This window comes from Anomaloglossus baeobatrachus, chromosome 1 (genome assembly GCF_048569485.1).
Source record: "Anomaloglossus baeobatrachus isolate aAnoBae1 chromosome 1, aAnoBae1.hap1, whole genome shotgun sequence".
NCBI lineage: Eukaryota > Metazoa > Chordata > Amphibia > Anura > Aromobatidae > Anomaloglossus > Anomaloglossus baeobatrachus.
In genome coordinates, this window is record NC_134353.1 from 869,241,442 (window position 1) to 869,256,671 (window position 15,230).

At 43.9% G+C, this 15,230-nt stretch overlaps 1 protein-coding gene across 1 annotated transcript in view; it reads right to left on the reverse strand.

Annotated features, from left to right (window-relative positions):
• CWC27 (CWC27 spliceosome associated cyclophilin) overlaps window positions 1-15,230 on the reverse strand; it is a 308,857-nt gene that overhangs the window by 170,836 nt on the left and 122,791 nt on the right. The gene's annotated exons all lie outside the window — the stretch shown is intronic.

The window sequence follows — 15,230 nt, forward strand, 5'->3', positions numbered from 1 at the left end:
CAATCAGAGGTAAAAAAATGTTGTGGGCAAACTGGGGAGCACTGAAGGTCCAAGAAAGAACAGAATCATCTTTGCAAACCAGAAAACAGTTCAGTCATTTATAAAAGGTAAAAAAAATAAAACAAAAAACACTTTATGGGGTTGTCTCTGAAGACATGTCAATGGCCAAATACTACGTTAAAGAGATGGTCCACTACAAAGAATAAAAGCCACTTTAAAGCTGTGACAAAAGGCTTTTTCTAAATATCTTCTTTTTTCAATTCAGCCTGTGAGCGCTATCACTGTCCGCTCATCCACCACCACGTGACCCGAGCTAGAGTGACCTCTGATGTCTGGTGATGTGAGGTCAACTTCTGGAATTGGAAGTTGACCTGACATCACCGAGGTGGGACCCAGTCTCCTTGAGTGTCTGGGCTGTGGACTGAGTTTCAAACTTTGTCAAATGTCATGGCGGCGTTGAGCTCTGTTCAGATTTCAGATTCTGACACTCCATGCGATGGTTTCTCTGGTGTCGGGGATCAACACAGGAAGACTTGAACGTCTACCTGCTGTTGCGCATTCATAGGCAGGCTAGTAAGAGTTAATCTCTGTTTTGACTGCCTGCTCCTTTGGTCACATTATTGTGGGGAAGCCTACCATATCTGCTCCCCTCCTATTTATGCTTGTTGAAACCTTCCACTCATGCCAGCTATAGTTTATTTTGTGTTGTTCTGTGAGGAGTAGTGTCAGACTTACTGCTTGGTGCTGATGAGGAGTTTACCCCTGTTTTGTAGCTTCTTTCCTGCTCTTCTTTTTCCTCCTGAACCTCTTATTGTCTTTAACTTTGTGTGTGCACGTTGTGTGACAGACTTTTGGTTTTCCCTTTTATCTGGTTTTCATCACATTCCTGTCCCATCCCTCCCTGGGGGGGATAGGGAATCAGATCAGAAATGGTCAGGAGCAGGGACAGGAAAGAGACTCAGGCCTCTCCACCATCAGGAGTATCCCTGATACTAGGGATAGCATAAGGCCTCTTAGCTTGAGAGACAGCTTAGGAGCCTCGGTTCCCAGTTATCCCATAGTCATCGTGACAAGGAGGCGTGCCGGACTGCTGTGTGCGTGACATTGCAGTCCGAGCAATAAGAAGTCCTGCTTCTGTCCTGCTGTTTAAACAAACAGCAAATAAAGAACAGCTCGGACCTTGAGAAGACATCCCTGAATTCTATTTTTAAACCCTTGCAGCATGCAGTCTTCAGCTTACATAACAAATACCTTCTGAAAAAATTCCTTTTAAGAGACACCCAATTTAAAAGGCTTTTATTTTTACAGCCGCCCCCCCATAAACAGCAATAAATAAGTTATGACCTCTTGATTGCTAAAGAGTCAAATTGGTATACGTGCACATGGTTTGCAGAGTTTATAGAAATCTCATGCACACTGTGCTTGTTTTTCCCGCAATGTAAACAGACAAGCGGTGCGGCTTCCCAAGCTACAGCATGTCAATTTATGCTGCGGAGACATGTCTTTTGCATGAGAAGAATACAGCAAAAGTCCACAGCAGCCCGAACCCCGATTGTGGACACGGGCAGCTGCGGACTCCTGCAGAGAACACTCACGTCTCCGCAGGAGAGCTGACTCTGCATCCCGGATGTAGTGTCGCCGGACCGTTTGCACATACCCTTATAGGCATGATCTGTGCCGAGGTCATTGTGCAGGGAAGGGGTAAGGGAGAGCTTGGACTGTTAACCATTATCAATGGTGTGATCATTTGTATACAGGGTAGGCCATAAGTATGGATACACCCGAGGTGTGCCATAAGTATGGATGCACCCTGATAAAATGTGGTTACTGATATCACTTTACCGTTTGTGGCATATTAGTACATGGGAGGGGTAAAACATTTGAGGCCGGGTGACGCCCATAGCGGTCATCTGCAAAGCCGCCATTTTGAATTCAAATTTACTCTTTTTTTATCAGGGTGTATCCATACTTATGGGCCACCCAGGGTGTATCCATACTTATGGCCCACCCAGGGTGTATCCATACTTATGGCCCACCCAGGGTGTATCCATACTTATGGCCCACCCAGGGTGTATCCATACTTATGGCCCACCCTGTATAGCGATATGATAAGTAGTGATGATCGAGCATGACAATACTTGGATGCTCATAACCAGTAAAAAACAGTTGATGCTCGGAAGGGTGCAAGTTGTGTACTGAGTATAATGGAAGTCAATGGGGGACTCAAACATTTCTCAGGAAGATTTCCTTGAGTTCCCCAATGACTTCCATTATACTTAATAATAATAATTTATTTCTATAGCGCCAACATATTCTGCAGCGCTTTACAATTCAGAGGGGACATGTACAGACAATATGAGACAATACAAAATAACAAAATTAAGATACCAGGAGGAGTGAGGACCCTGCTTGTAAGCTACAGTCTGAGGGAATAGGGGAGGCACAAAAGGTGAATGGGGGGGAGAAAAGCTTGTCATATATGGTCCAGCCATCGATTTAATAGGGTATTCAAAAGCAGCTGCATGAACCCATCGGTGAGAATTTATACCGGTACAGGGGACAAGAACTGGAAGTACATGTTTTGAAGGGCAGAAAGGGACTAGATTAGATCAGGGCAGTGAGTTGATAGGCTAGTCTAAAGAAATGCGTTTTTAGGCCCGCTTAAAGGTGTGGATGTTGGGAATTAATCGGATTGCTCTTGGTAGTGTGTTCCAGAGCATAGGCGCAGCTCGTGAGTACTTGGGTACTTGAGTCTCGACCATCCGAGCAATAACTGCTGGTTATGAGTACAGAGCACCTGAGCATGGTAGTCATATTTTATAAAAATATTTTAGTGTAGGACTGCCTCAAATGAGATTTGCCGTGACGTGGCGAGGCAGCTCAAGAAATTGCAATTTTTTGCCAAAAATCTCAAAATTTTTATAATAAGTACAGTTTGGAATTCTTAGTGCTGAAGTTCCCATTTAGTGCTGGCTTTTTGTTTTTTCTGCACCTGAGCATGGTAGTAGTGCTTGCCCATCACTAATGATGAGGAGATTACTATTGATGGCTGATTTGATCAGAACATTAGCATAATGCCTAGAGTGAAAATTGCAAACACTTAGGATTTTATTTCTACAAATCGCGATATTAAAAATGTTAAAAAACAACAGGCCATTATCTGAACAAATATCTCAATCTTAAGCACCTGGAGCTTTGAAAATTCCTTGCTCTGGTTTTTTTTCTTCTTTTCATTCTTTATAGCCATGTACATACTGAGAAATACAAACATTTACCAGGGTATCCACTAGGTGATTTTCCAAGAAAGATTTTAGAATCCTATCTTATTTCTAAGAAATCTTAAAACAAGAAAAGATCTGGAAGATAAATATCTAAATATTGTAATTTGCTTCTGTGATCACCACTACGCTGAAACAAAACAGAAGACACAAAGGCTCGATTAACGACTGCCGTAAAACGAAAAATGAAAACATCCCACAGCTGTAAGAGGGCAAAAAAATATACAGGAATAACAACTCACAGCCCATACACCCCAGTCAGGATTAGGGAACGTCAGACATTTTTGTAAGTCCTAGTGCTACTGCTCAATAAGCAATTTTGGATTATATCAAACTTACTGGGCCACGGTTTGGAGCGGATTTAATTAATCAAACACAAACTAAACCCCATGTGTTCCATTAAAAGAAACATGTCACCACAAGAAAGAATATTTACCTGCAGATATAAGGAGATTTTTCAGCTAAACAGTGTTTAAAGCCCATGTTGCCAAATTGCTCAAAGCGCAGCAAAAGGGAGAAAATGTAGTTATATTCTCCCTGCAGCCGCTTGCATCCAGTAATCAGGGCAGTGCACGGAGCGCGTACAGTCACAGCTTACTACACAGTAAGCGTGCCTGCAATTACTCCCCGGCTCTTTGATTGACAAGACAAACTGCTGTTCCCCTACCGTATATGCTGCGTACACACATTGCAGAGTAGGCGGTCAATAAAAGTGCAGTGGAGTGATTACGGCTGTGCTCGGTCTAGTGAGCAGTGACTGTAACCCATTCCTGCATTGCCTCAATTACTGGAAGTGAGCATCTGCAGGAGTAATAAAACTTAATTTTCTATTTTCTAAACGATTACAATAGATTATTACGGTGCACTGGGTCCAAGAGTTAAGGTGCAGGTATATGGGATGTGCGGTCCATGGGATCCTATATAGAAATTTCACTGCACACTCAGATTGAAGATGCAAAATGTGTGGGAACGTAGCCTAAAGGGTTGTTGAACAGCTTCATCCTCTGGAGTGGTGCCATTCCCCTGCCTCCCGGCTTTCTGAAGTTCAGACCAGATTGCGCTGTGCCCAAACTCTGTACTCCTCAATGTTGCATTATGGTGGAGAAGCACATAGGCACTAAAGCTGCCCGGACAAGCACTACAACAATACAATTACAAATCCATCAATACTTAAGAACAGGGAGGATTTTAATAAGATTAAATTGCACAGTTGCTTGTTTCTATTTTACTCAATATACTTTTTAACAGTGGAGAACAGACAGAAGAGGGTATCTGCAAAGACCATACACGTGAGCCCATTGCAATTCAATAGTTTATCATAAAACACGCCTTTAAGGGTCTCTGACAGAAGCTGCTTGCCACTTTGGAGGTGGATGTGGCCCTCTTATCTCTTGGGTGCCTATGAGGTTGCACCATTAGTATGTACACACATGCTTTTAAAGGGGATTGTGCATGTCTGACACGAAAGTCTGCAGTCACTCGATGTGCTGCCTCAGGAATCTCCGTTGCCAGTGGTGAGATTGGGCAATTATGTGATCTGTATACTCCCAGCCATCCAACTGGATGTGCACAACCTCACTCAGTTCACTTACAGTATATCCCAGTGACCCCGAGAAAGGCTGAATTGAGCAGAGTTTGAGCACGCGTACCACTGCTGCATTCATTCTCTAAGGCCTTATTCACATCTCTGGAACAAAAGGTACTGGGATCAATCAGTGTTTTATATCCGTGTGTCCGATTTTACCAAAAAGAAGACAGTTGCACTCTATAGTGCTAAGATATATGGAATAATGAATATGGGAATATAGACATGCATTACTGCTATGAAAAAACATGTAAAAATTGAGATACTTAGCACACAAAAATGGCCAGTTTTATGTGAGTCCAACAGCCAGCGGCAAGGTGAACACTTTTTGTTGGGTCCCTATCAAACTAATACTTCAATTTGGGTAAAAAAAAACCAAAAAAAAAAAACCCTACAATTGTATTGGCCCTGGTCATCCGTGTTCTGTACGTTATTTATTGGCCCTTGTTATCCGTGCTACCGGAAAAAAACGCACGTCTCCGTGAGTTTTACAGACACAAAGGCCATGATAAAATACAGACATGTGAATACCACCATAGAATATAATGGGTATGTGCTATATCTGTGAAAAAAATAGACAAAACACATACGTATCATACGGACATCTGAATGAGGCCTAAATGACCCTGAAAGAGAACAGAGTACAGCACTGGGCCATCTCCAGTGACACTGGGGGACACACTCGACCTCCGCCACATTCAGACTGGGTTCTACCCATTGTCACCATCACTGAGGATCCTGGTGGTCGGACCCCCAACAATCAGTAAGGTATTTCATATTCTGTACTCAGGGGATACCTTACCATCTTGGGGAAACGCCTTTAATGTTTCACAATCTTATGAAGGCTGGCATGTACAAAAAGTACCGTAATATCCAATGGTTTTTAGAACTGATCAGTCACCAGATTGCAGAATACAAGCCCCAGTCATTATCACACAGAGGTTTTATACCTGATGAAGTTACTTTATAAATTAATGTCAGAATGGCTGGATCAAATTAAGTGAGAATTAATTTGTGTATTTTATGAATCCGGCTAGGATAATATTAGGCAGGGAAACTTTCAGAAAGGATTATACTGCAATATTGACATAGATGATTAATGTAAGTATACCAGCCCCATCAGGTCTGTGAGATCTACATAATGTTTGCAACTTATGTTGTGAAATGTAGTGAGAGTGTTCCCCTGAGTAATATTTTTTTTTTTAATCTTTTTTACATCCATCGTACGGTTCCAGGGATATGGGCCATTTAATTCAGTGCTAATGTGTATGGTTTTTGACAAGGGGGCAGTACTCAGGCTAATTTTTCAGAGCAAAAAAACAAACAAACAGAACATTAGAGAGCAGCATGAATACATTCAGATAAAAAAAAGGTCACTTTTGTCCGGGTATCAGGTCCGTTCCAAAAGAACTTGAGAGTATTTTTAATAAAAAGAGAAGTGCACTGTCACATGGAAAGCCCTGAGCCAAGCAGTAATATTCAGCAAAACGTGTAAATATCCTTATCTACACTTGGCAAATACGATGTTACCAAAATAACATTGCTGTCATTTCCATATGTTAGATTGGTGCCTGGTCACACAGTGCAGGTAATAAGCCGTTGTATGGGGCACAGTGCCCAGCACACTTGAGGCGTCCTACTCTGATACTACACAGCCTTCTTAGGCTGCTTTCACACATCCGGTTTTTGCTGAGTGGCACAATACAGCGCTTTGCAGGAAAAACGCAACCGTTTTTTTGCCGCCGGTTGCATTTTTTCCGTATAGACTTGAATTAGCGCCGTATTGTGACGCATGGCCTTGCGTTGCGTCCGTTTTTTGCCGGATGCGGCATATTTAGCCCATGTGGCAGCCGGATGGAACGTTGCCTGGCATGTTTTTTTGTGCTGCGAAAAACTGCATTGCGCCAGATCTGGTGCGATTTACAATGCAAGTCTATGGACGCCGGATGCGGCGTCCTGCGGCAAAAAACACATCTGGCCGCCGGATGCGTTTTTTGCACGGCGCATGCTTAGTATTAAGCCGCAGCCGTCAAAAAATGGACGGGCCACATGGAAAACTTATGCAACGGATCTGGTTTTTTCGCCGCATCCGTTGCATAGGTTTATCAGCCGGATTGAGCTGCACTGCAAAAACCGGATGTGTGAAAGCAGCCTTACTCACCATCTGCACTCACATTTCTTCAGGTCATTGCAGTCTGTTTATAGAACATTTTCAGGCTGCGTGGAGCTGAATCAGCTACATTAGGCACAATCATTAAAATTTTCCAGCAACATGAAGTGTCTCTGCAACACCAGAGTGTGCACAATAAGCAACGGCACCACAGATAAAAGCATTATGTGCAGGAACAGCAGCCGGACACTGAAATTATACCAGCTCATATTTGGTTTGCACTTTACAGTTGGCAAATGTGCCACAACTTCCCAACCAAAAGTATTCACAGACTCCATGGACCCGACATAAGTCAAAAGAGTGCCCTTTTCACATATGCAGGGCAGATAAGCCAATCGCTTAGCTGCTCCAGGTATACCAGAGCCAGCCACTTGGATGCCCCAAATAGAACAGAGGCAACCACGTGGCTGCCACAAGCACACCAGAGCCAACCACATGGCTGCCCCAGGCAGACCAGAGCCAACCACATGGCTTCCCCAGGCAGATCAGAGCCAACCATGTGGCTGTCCCAGGCAGACCAGAGGCAACCACATGGCTGCCCCAGGAAGACCAGAGCCATCCACGTGGCAGCCCCAGGCAGACCAGAGCCATCCACGTGGTTGTCGCAGGCAGCCCAGAGGCAACCACATGGCTGCCCCAGGCAGACCAGAGCCAACCACATGGCTTCCCCAGGCAGATCAGAGCCAACCATGTGGCTGTCCTAGGCAGACCAGAGGCAACCACATGGCTGCCCCAGGATGACCAGAGCCATCCACATGGCTGTCCCAGGAAGACCAGAGTCATCCACGTGGCTGCCCCAGGCAGACCAGAGCCATCCACGTGGTTGTCGCAGGCAGCCCAGAGCCAACCACATGGCTGCCCCAGGCAGACCAGAGCCAACCACATGGCTTCCCCAGGCAGATCAGAGCCAACCATGTGGCTGTCCCAGGCAGACCAGAGGCAACCACATGGCTGCCCCAGGAAGACCAGAGCCATCCACGTGGCAGCCCCAGGCAGACCAGAGCCATCCACGTGGTTGTCGCAGGCAGCCCAGAGGCAACCACATGGCTGCCCCAGGCAGACCAGAGCCAACCACATGGCTTCCCCAGGCAGATCAGAGCCAACCATGTGGCTGTCCCAGGCAGACCAGAGGCAACCACATGGCTGCCCCAGGCAGACCAGAAACATCCACGTGGCTGCCCCAGGCAGACCAGAGACAGCCATGTGGCTGTCCCAGGCAGCCCAGAGGCAACCACATGGCTGACCCAGGCAGACAAGAGCTAGTCACTTGGTTGCCTCTCTTCTTCTGCTGACATGGGTCCTATGAGTTAAAGAGAAAGGGAAAGAGCTGTGCAGGACGACATATGCAATTGCATGCTATATACATGAATGTGCTGTAGCGTTACATAGAAAAAATTCCTCTGACAGAAAGCGCAAAACGTCATGTGAACAAAGCCCTGTACTTTATTAATTGTAGCACTTTGCAAGCACTATGAGCTAGGAGTCTGACATATAGCAAAATCAGCCAGACGTTTGCCACATTCATGAGCTACAGGCTCTGCCACCATCCTGCTGTTACGTTACAGAGTTCTTCATATGTCTGCCATGACGATTCCTTGGTTATTATCCTGCCATAGCTACTAGGGGACTTCAGAATTATATATTTTGATCCCCATGATCAAAATTTCCAATGCTCCTGTATTGGAATGTCCCAGATCAGTGAGTGCTAGGCTGACAGGCAGCACATTAGTCTAGACATAAAGCTATGACAAGTCATGGAACATTTTTAAAACCACCAACAGCCATGGCAAACCATCGTCAACCTGCTATCATGTCATTCTTAAAAGCAGTTGGCCAACACAAAATGACTGTTCAAACAAGGCACGGTTCATTCTTGGCAAAACAGTTCATGGCACCTTCACACCTACTTGTATTTAATCCATTTTTGCCCACCTTGGACTCCTGTAAAAGTCAGAGCTGTCAATCAAGGAAGTAGAGGATGAAAATGGAAGGAAAACAAATAGGTGGGAAAGTGCACGGTACTGCTTGGCCAGGTCAGGGGTGCGCCAAGCGGCTATGTTTGAATTGAATAGTTATTGTGTGTAGACATACTCTCTAACCTCTCTCTACTCACTTAGATGCCACGGTCCCTATTGATCACAACATCTGGAGGGTTAAACAGCAAGAATCTAGGATGCCAGCTGTTGCAGAGTGATTTCAACTGTATATTAAAGCTATCACTTGCTGTTGAAGGTGTGGTCACAGGTCTCTATTTCGTCTTATTTTCTTAAAGGGACTCTGGTCTGCCGTTTTTTGCTATATAATCTGAAGACAGCATGCTGTAAGAGTTAACATTCAGATTACAGCCCTGCGTCTCTTATCGCAAAGTGTGTTTTTGTTTACCTGCTATGTTAGTTTAAGCCTCTTAGGCTGGGGCCACACGGGGACTACTGCGATCCACTTGCATGACACTCGGCTCGTGCTGGCAGTACAGCAGAGCCGAGTGTCATGCTTGTGTCCTTGCAACTGAGGTCCGTTCGTGCGAGCAGACCTCAGCTGCGGGGGGCGGGCCGGCACTCAGGAGGGGAGGGAGGGATTTCTTTCCCTCTCTCCTGCGTAGCCGGCTATTGCCATTCTCGCACTGCACTAGCGGTACACCGGTGTACCGCAAGTGCAGTGCGATTTTTCTCTCGCCCCATTCACTTGAATGGGTGCGAGAGAAAGAGTCTCGCATTACACTCTCAGCATGCTGCGATTGTTTTCTCGGTCCGATTAGGGCTGAGAAAATAATCGCTCATGTGTGCTGACACAGGCTAGAATTGGTCCGAGGGGAATGCGATGTTTTATCGCACTCCACTCGCACTGTTTTTCTCGCCGTGTGGCTTAGGCCTTAGTGTTATCATTAGTCTGACTGAGCAGCAAGTGAGCCGAAATTCGACTCTGTGTCTTCTGTGATTAGCAGCTTCTTTCTGTGGAAATGTGCACAGAAAGCCTGGTGTGGGTGGGGATAGCTTGATAAGTTCTACTACATACAAAAAATTAATTATTTGATAATATCAGAATGGCTGCACCCAGTGGACTAATTGATGCATTGTTTGTCTAAGGCTCTCTTTGGCTACATCATTCTGCTCTCAGATGAAGTTCACAAAAACCTGCTGACATTACTCATTTACAGGCAGATATAATCATACATGACAAATATACAATGTATATTAGTGGGTTCAAAAACTACCAAATATGGGAATGTGCATTAAAGTATAACAACAGCAGGCACTTCTGCACTTCTGTGTCTCTTGGCAGGAAAATAGCTACAGCAAAAACGTTTTTGCCAAAATTCTTACATGTATTTTTTTTATCCTATGTGTTGTAGAAAACTAACACTGCACATCACCTTGAAAATACCATTCCCACCATCAATCATGGTGGTGGCAGCATCATGCTGTGGGGAGGCTTTTCTTCAGCAAGGACAGTGAAGCCAATAAGAGTAGATGGATGGAGCTAAATACAGGGCAATCCTGGAGGATAACCTGTTATAGCCAGCAAAAGGCTTGAGACTGCGGAGTAGGTTCACCTTCCAGCAGGACAACAATCCCAAACATATTATCAGAACTACAATGGATGGTTTATATCAAAGAATATTCTTGTGTGTGTGAATAGCCCAGCCACAATCCAGACCTAAACCCCATTGAGAATCTGTGACAAGTTTTGAAAATTTCTGATCACAGACGTCTCCATTCAATCTCACTAAGGTGGAGCTATTTTGAAGAATAGGTAAAATATTCAGCTTCAGATGTGCAAATCTGGTTGAGCCATATCACAAAAGACATATATCAGTAATTGCAGGAAAAGGTGGTCCTACAAAGTATTGACTCAGGGGGGCTGAATAAAAATGCACAATCATGTATCAATTTCTTTACTCTTCACAAATACTTGATACTTTGTGTTGGTATATCACATAAAAAAAATTAAGTTTGTGGGTGTACCATGAAAAAAATGGTGAAAAGTTTACGGGGTATGAAAACTTTTTTAAGGCACTTCATATACATAAACACAATATATAAACACATATACAGTGGAACCTTGGATAACGAGAACAATCCGTTCTGGGAGTGTGCTTGTAAACCAAGTTACTCGTTCAGCAAAGCAAGATTTCCCATAGTAAATCATTGCAATGCAGACAATTCGTTCCCCAACTTGTTCAATGTCCCATCCCAGTCCCCTATTGTGCCATTCCACACACAAACACGCACAAACATGTACAAACACACATATATTATGCTCACCTTACCTTCCGTTCCATTGCCGGTCTCCTGGATCTTGCAGTTTGCCGATACAGGATGTGTATCGGGTAACCATCGTGAATGATGCCGGAGCTTCTGCTGCCAGAGCGCTGACGTCAAAGGCAGGAGCCGCTTGCCTCTGATAGGCCAGCGCACTGCTTTTGAGTAGCGGCTGACAGCGGAAGTTCCTCCCTCGTTGCGATGGTTACCGATACACATCCTGTACCGGCGAACTACAAGAACCGTTGAGGCCAGCGATGGAACAGTAGGTAAGGTGAGCATAATATGTGTATGTGTGCGTGCGTGTTTGTGTGTGTTTGTGCGTGATTGTGTGTGTTTGTGAGGACTGCAAGAGTGAGTTAGAGCGCGGTGGATGTACGGAACCGGAAGTGTGTGCGGTGAGTATTTTGCTCATATGGCAAAGCTTGCTTGTAAACTGAGTTACAAATTTACAGCAAGCTTTGGTCGTATAGCGAAATACTCGCTAACTGGGTTACTCGTTCAGAGAGGTTCCACTGTATAGTAAATATGCACATTAATAAATTACACATAGATATATACACACGTGGTCAAAATTGTTGGTACCCCTCGTTTAATGAAAGAAAAATTTACAATGGCCACAGAAATAACTTGAATCTGACAAACGAGACAACTGGAGCAGTTTGCTCTTGAGGAGCGGCCAAAATATCTGTCGAGAGGAGCAGAAGTCTCATTGACAGTTACAGGAATCGTATGATTGCAGTGATTGCCTCAAAAGGTTGTGCAAGAAAATATTAAATTAAGGAGGAGCCATCATTTCTGTCCAGGCCGATTTCATGAGTTTTATTTTTTTTTTTTTTAAATTCCGTGGAAGCAGAAAAGCAGCAATGTCTGACTTTCATTTGTTCATGTTCATAGATTTTTAATTTACTATTATTTTTGTCAGATTCAAGTTATTTCTGTGACCATTGTGGGTTTTTCTTTCATTAAACAAGTGGTACCAACAATTTTGACCGTGTGTACTAATAATCCAACCTGCACACAAGCATATATAAAATATGCGAGTGCGCGCACACACACACACACACACACACGCACGCACACACACACACACACACACACACACACGCACGCACGCACGCACACACACACACACGCACGCACACGCACGCACACAAAGACCACTTTGGTCATCATTAGTTGAGATGATCAGATTTTTTTTTGGTTTATTCATACGTGGTTGTAATAGTAGAAACTTTTTATGTAAGCTTTACTATGTGGGGCCTTATTATTTTGTGAGAGTAAGCATTACAAATGCATTAAGGCTATGTTCACACTAGAAAAATGATTTTTCTTAAGAAATTTCTTAAGAAATTTCTTAAGAGTGAAGGATTAGTGCACCTGCGTTAAAAAACGCACCAAAAACGCACCTGCGTTTTTGCCGCGTTTTCGGTGCGTTTTTGGTGCGTTTTCGGTGCGTTTTTGGTGCGTTTTTACCGCTGGTTGCTCCCTGCGTTATTGTGCCAATTATCTATGGCAAAAAACGCAGTTAGCTGCAGAAAAGAAGTGACATGCTCATTCTTTTTCTTAAGAAAATCTACTGAAAGAATTTTCTTAAGAAAAAAACGCAGTGTGTGCACAGCTAATTTTTTTTGCCATAGGTTTTGCTGGGGAATGTCTGCAGAAAGGTTACAAGAATTTCTCAAGAAATTTCTGCAGCAAAAACGGACCCAAAACGCAGGTAAAAAACGCAGTGTGTGAACATAGCCTAAAGCATCACTCCAACATTTTTGTTTTTTCAGCGCTGCAGTGCCACTTTATATCCAAGCTCCCTGCCATATAATCACCTTCCAGCAGCTTCATCTTTTACCAACGCCCCTATGGTCACGCAGCGCCATCTTGTGCCCTTAACTTTTGATTGGCCAGAAGTCAGAGGTTGCATCACAATCACTCAATGAATCTCTATGAGAGCCAAAACGAGGCTCTCAAAGACTTTTATTGAGTTATGACCTCCAGTCCAGAAACACTAAAGCTGCCGTCAGATCACAAATCACCAAATACTGACCGGAGTGCAAGCGAAACAAGATGAAGGTGCCGGTAGGTGAGTATAATACAAGGGGCAGGTGACTTACATTTAAAGAGGTTGTCGACTACAAAGAATAATTGCCACTTCGATGTAAAGCTTAGACAGTAGGTTTTTTGTAAATACCTTCTGTTGTCTATTCTGCTTGTGAACAGTGCTATCACTGTCCGCTCATTCCACATAAAATGACCCGGGCTGCAATGGTCTCAGATGTCTGGTGATGTTAAATCAACTTCCAGAATTGGAAGTTGACCTTGAATCACCTAGGCAGGACCCAGTCTCCGTGAGTGACTGGGCTGTGGTCAGTAGTTTCACCGCACATCACAGCCCAAAATCGCTCATGCTTGTGGTGCTCTATGGTGAAGGAGAGAGAGCGCCAGATGCTAGGCTGTGACGTGCCATGAAACACCAAACCAGCAGCATTCACATTTCGATGTCAAAAAGTCCTTTTTAACTAGGCCTGTATAACATCATTCTCTAAAATCATTGTGTACAAAAATCATTTATTATCTCTGGTTCTTTTATGCAAATTAGAGCCTTGACTAAGGGGCGTTGTTTTCCTTGACTAGTCAGCCCTCTTTTCATGTTATTACATCCCTGTGGGCGTGATAACATGATTTCCGTAAGCTGTCGTCACCTCAACTCCTGGAAATCTTGTGGATGTACACGGCTCATTTCAGCCAGGTGCACACGTCCCGGATTCAGAGAGGCACACTGCACTGCGCCTCTCTGAAGATGGCAAGAGTACACTCGACAAGAGAGGCACACTGATGCCGCCAAAACAAGCCGCGAACATGCGCAAGATTTTCAGGAGCTCTGGTGACACTGGCTCATAGAAATCATGCTATCACTCCCACAGGGGTGTGATAACATGGACAGACGAGGGCCGAGAAGTTTGGGGAAACAATGCCCATCGACTAGTCAAGGCGAAAAATGTAGGTAATAAATGCTTTTTCTACACATTGATTTTAGAGAATGATGTTAATACAGGGCCGGTAAGGAAGGGAATTTTGCCGTGCAGATGTGAATGCTGCTGGGTTGGATGGTATAAGGGACCTGACAGGTTCCCTTTAAAACAAAGGCTCTAAGAAGCAAATAGATCAAAAGTGTATTACTTAAGTTCATGTGATTGTAATTATCTTTAACCTTTCTGTTTCCAGGGACTTGGTTCCAGCTTTACTCCACATGCCAAACCAAGTGTAAATCTGTGCCAATGCAAGTGAGCAGGCACTACTTGTCACACCTAGTGAGCCGCCATACTGTGTTGCATGCACATGCCTTGGCATGGCTGTCATTCATCTACTTACATAATCCCTTTTATACACATAAACCTGTAGTTTCAGTAGAATGTAAAGTAACATATACCATCAGATTCGATCCTCATTCCCTACTAAACAGACACCAAATCTATTTTCCACATAAAAATGGCCTGATAGGATTTCTGAACACAATGCGAGATTCCAAAAAGACTTTCCAGCTCCAATAATACTTTATACTTTTGCGTAAGGAAACATGCAATTAGATTTTACACGTAATATCACAGGAAAAAAAAATGAATGAAAATTGCTAAAATTTGGCTGTGCTTGGATATCAACGTTCCTTCCTAAAGTCCATAACTATTAACGTGCCTGCTGGCTGTGAAGGGCTCAGTTCTCGAGGCATCAAGATACTTTCGTGATCCCCCCAAATTTTGACTATTATTTTAACAGAAGGGCAGTATCTTGTGGCGTGCCGGCATTGGAGTGGATGCGTTACAATATATATTTATTACATCAAAGAGTTGTTCTAGGTAATAATTGGACATTTCTTTTTGTACCAAATTGAAGATTTGGGTCTGTCTGTACCAATTTTTATTAATGCGAATAGTAAAATTCAA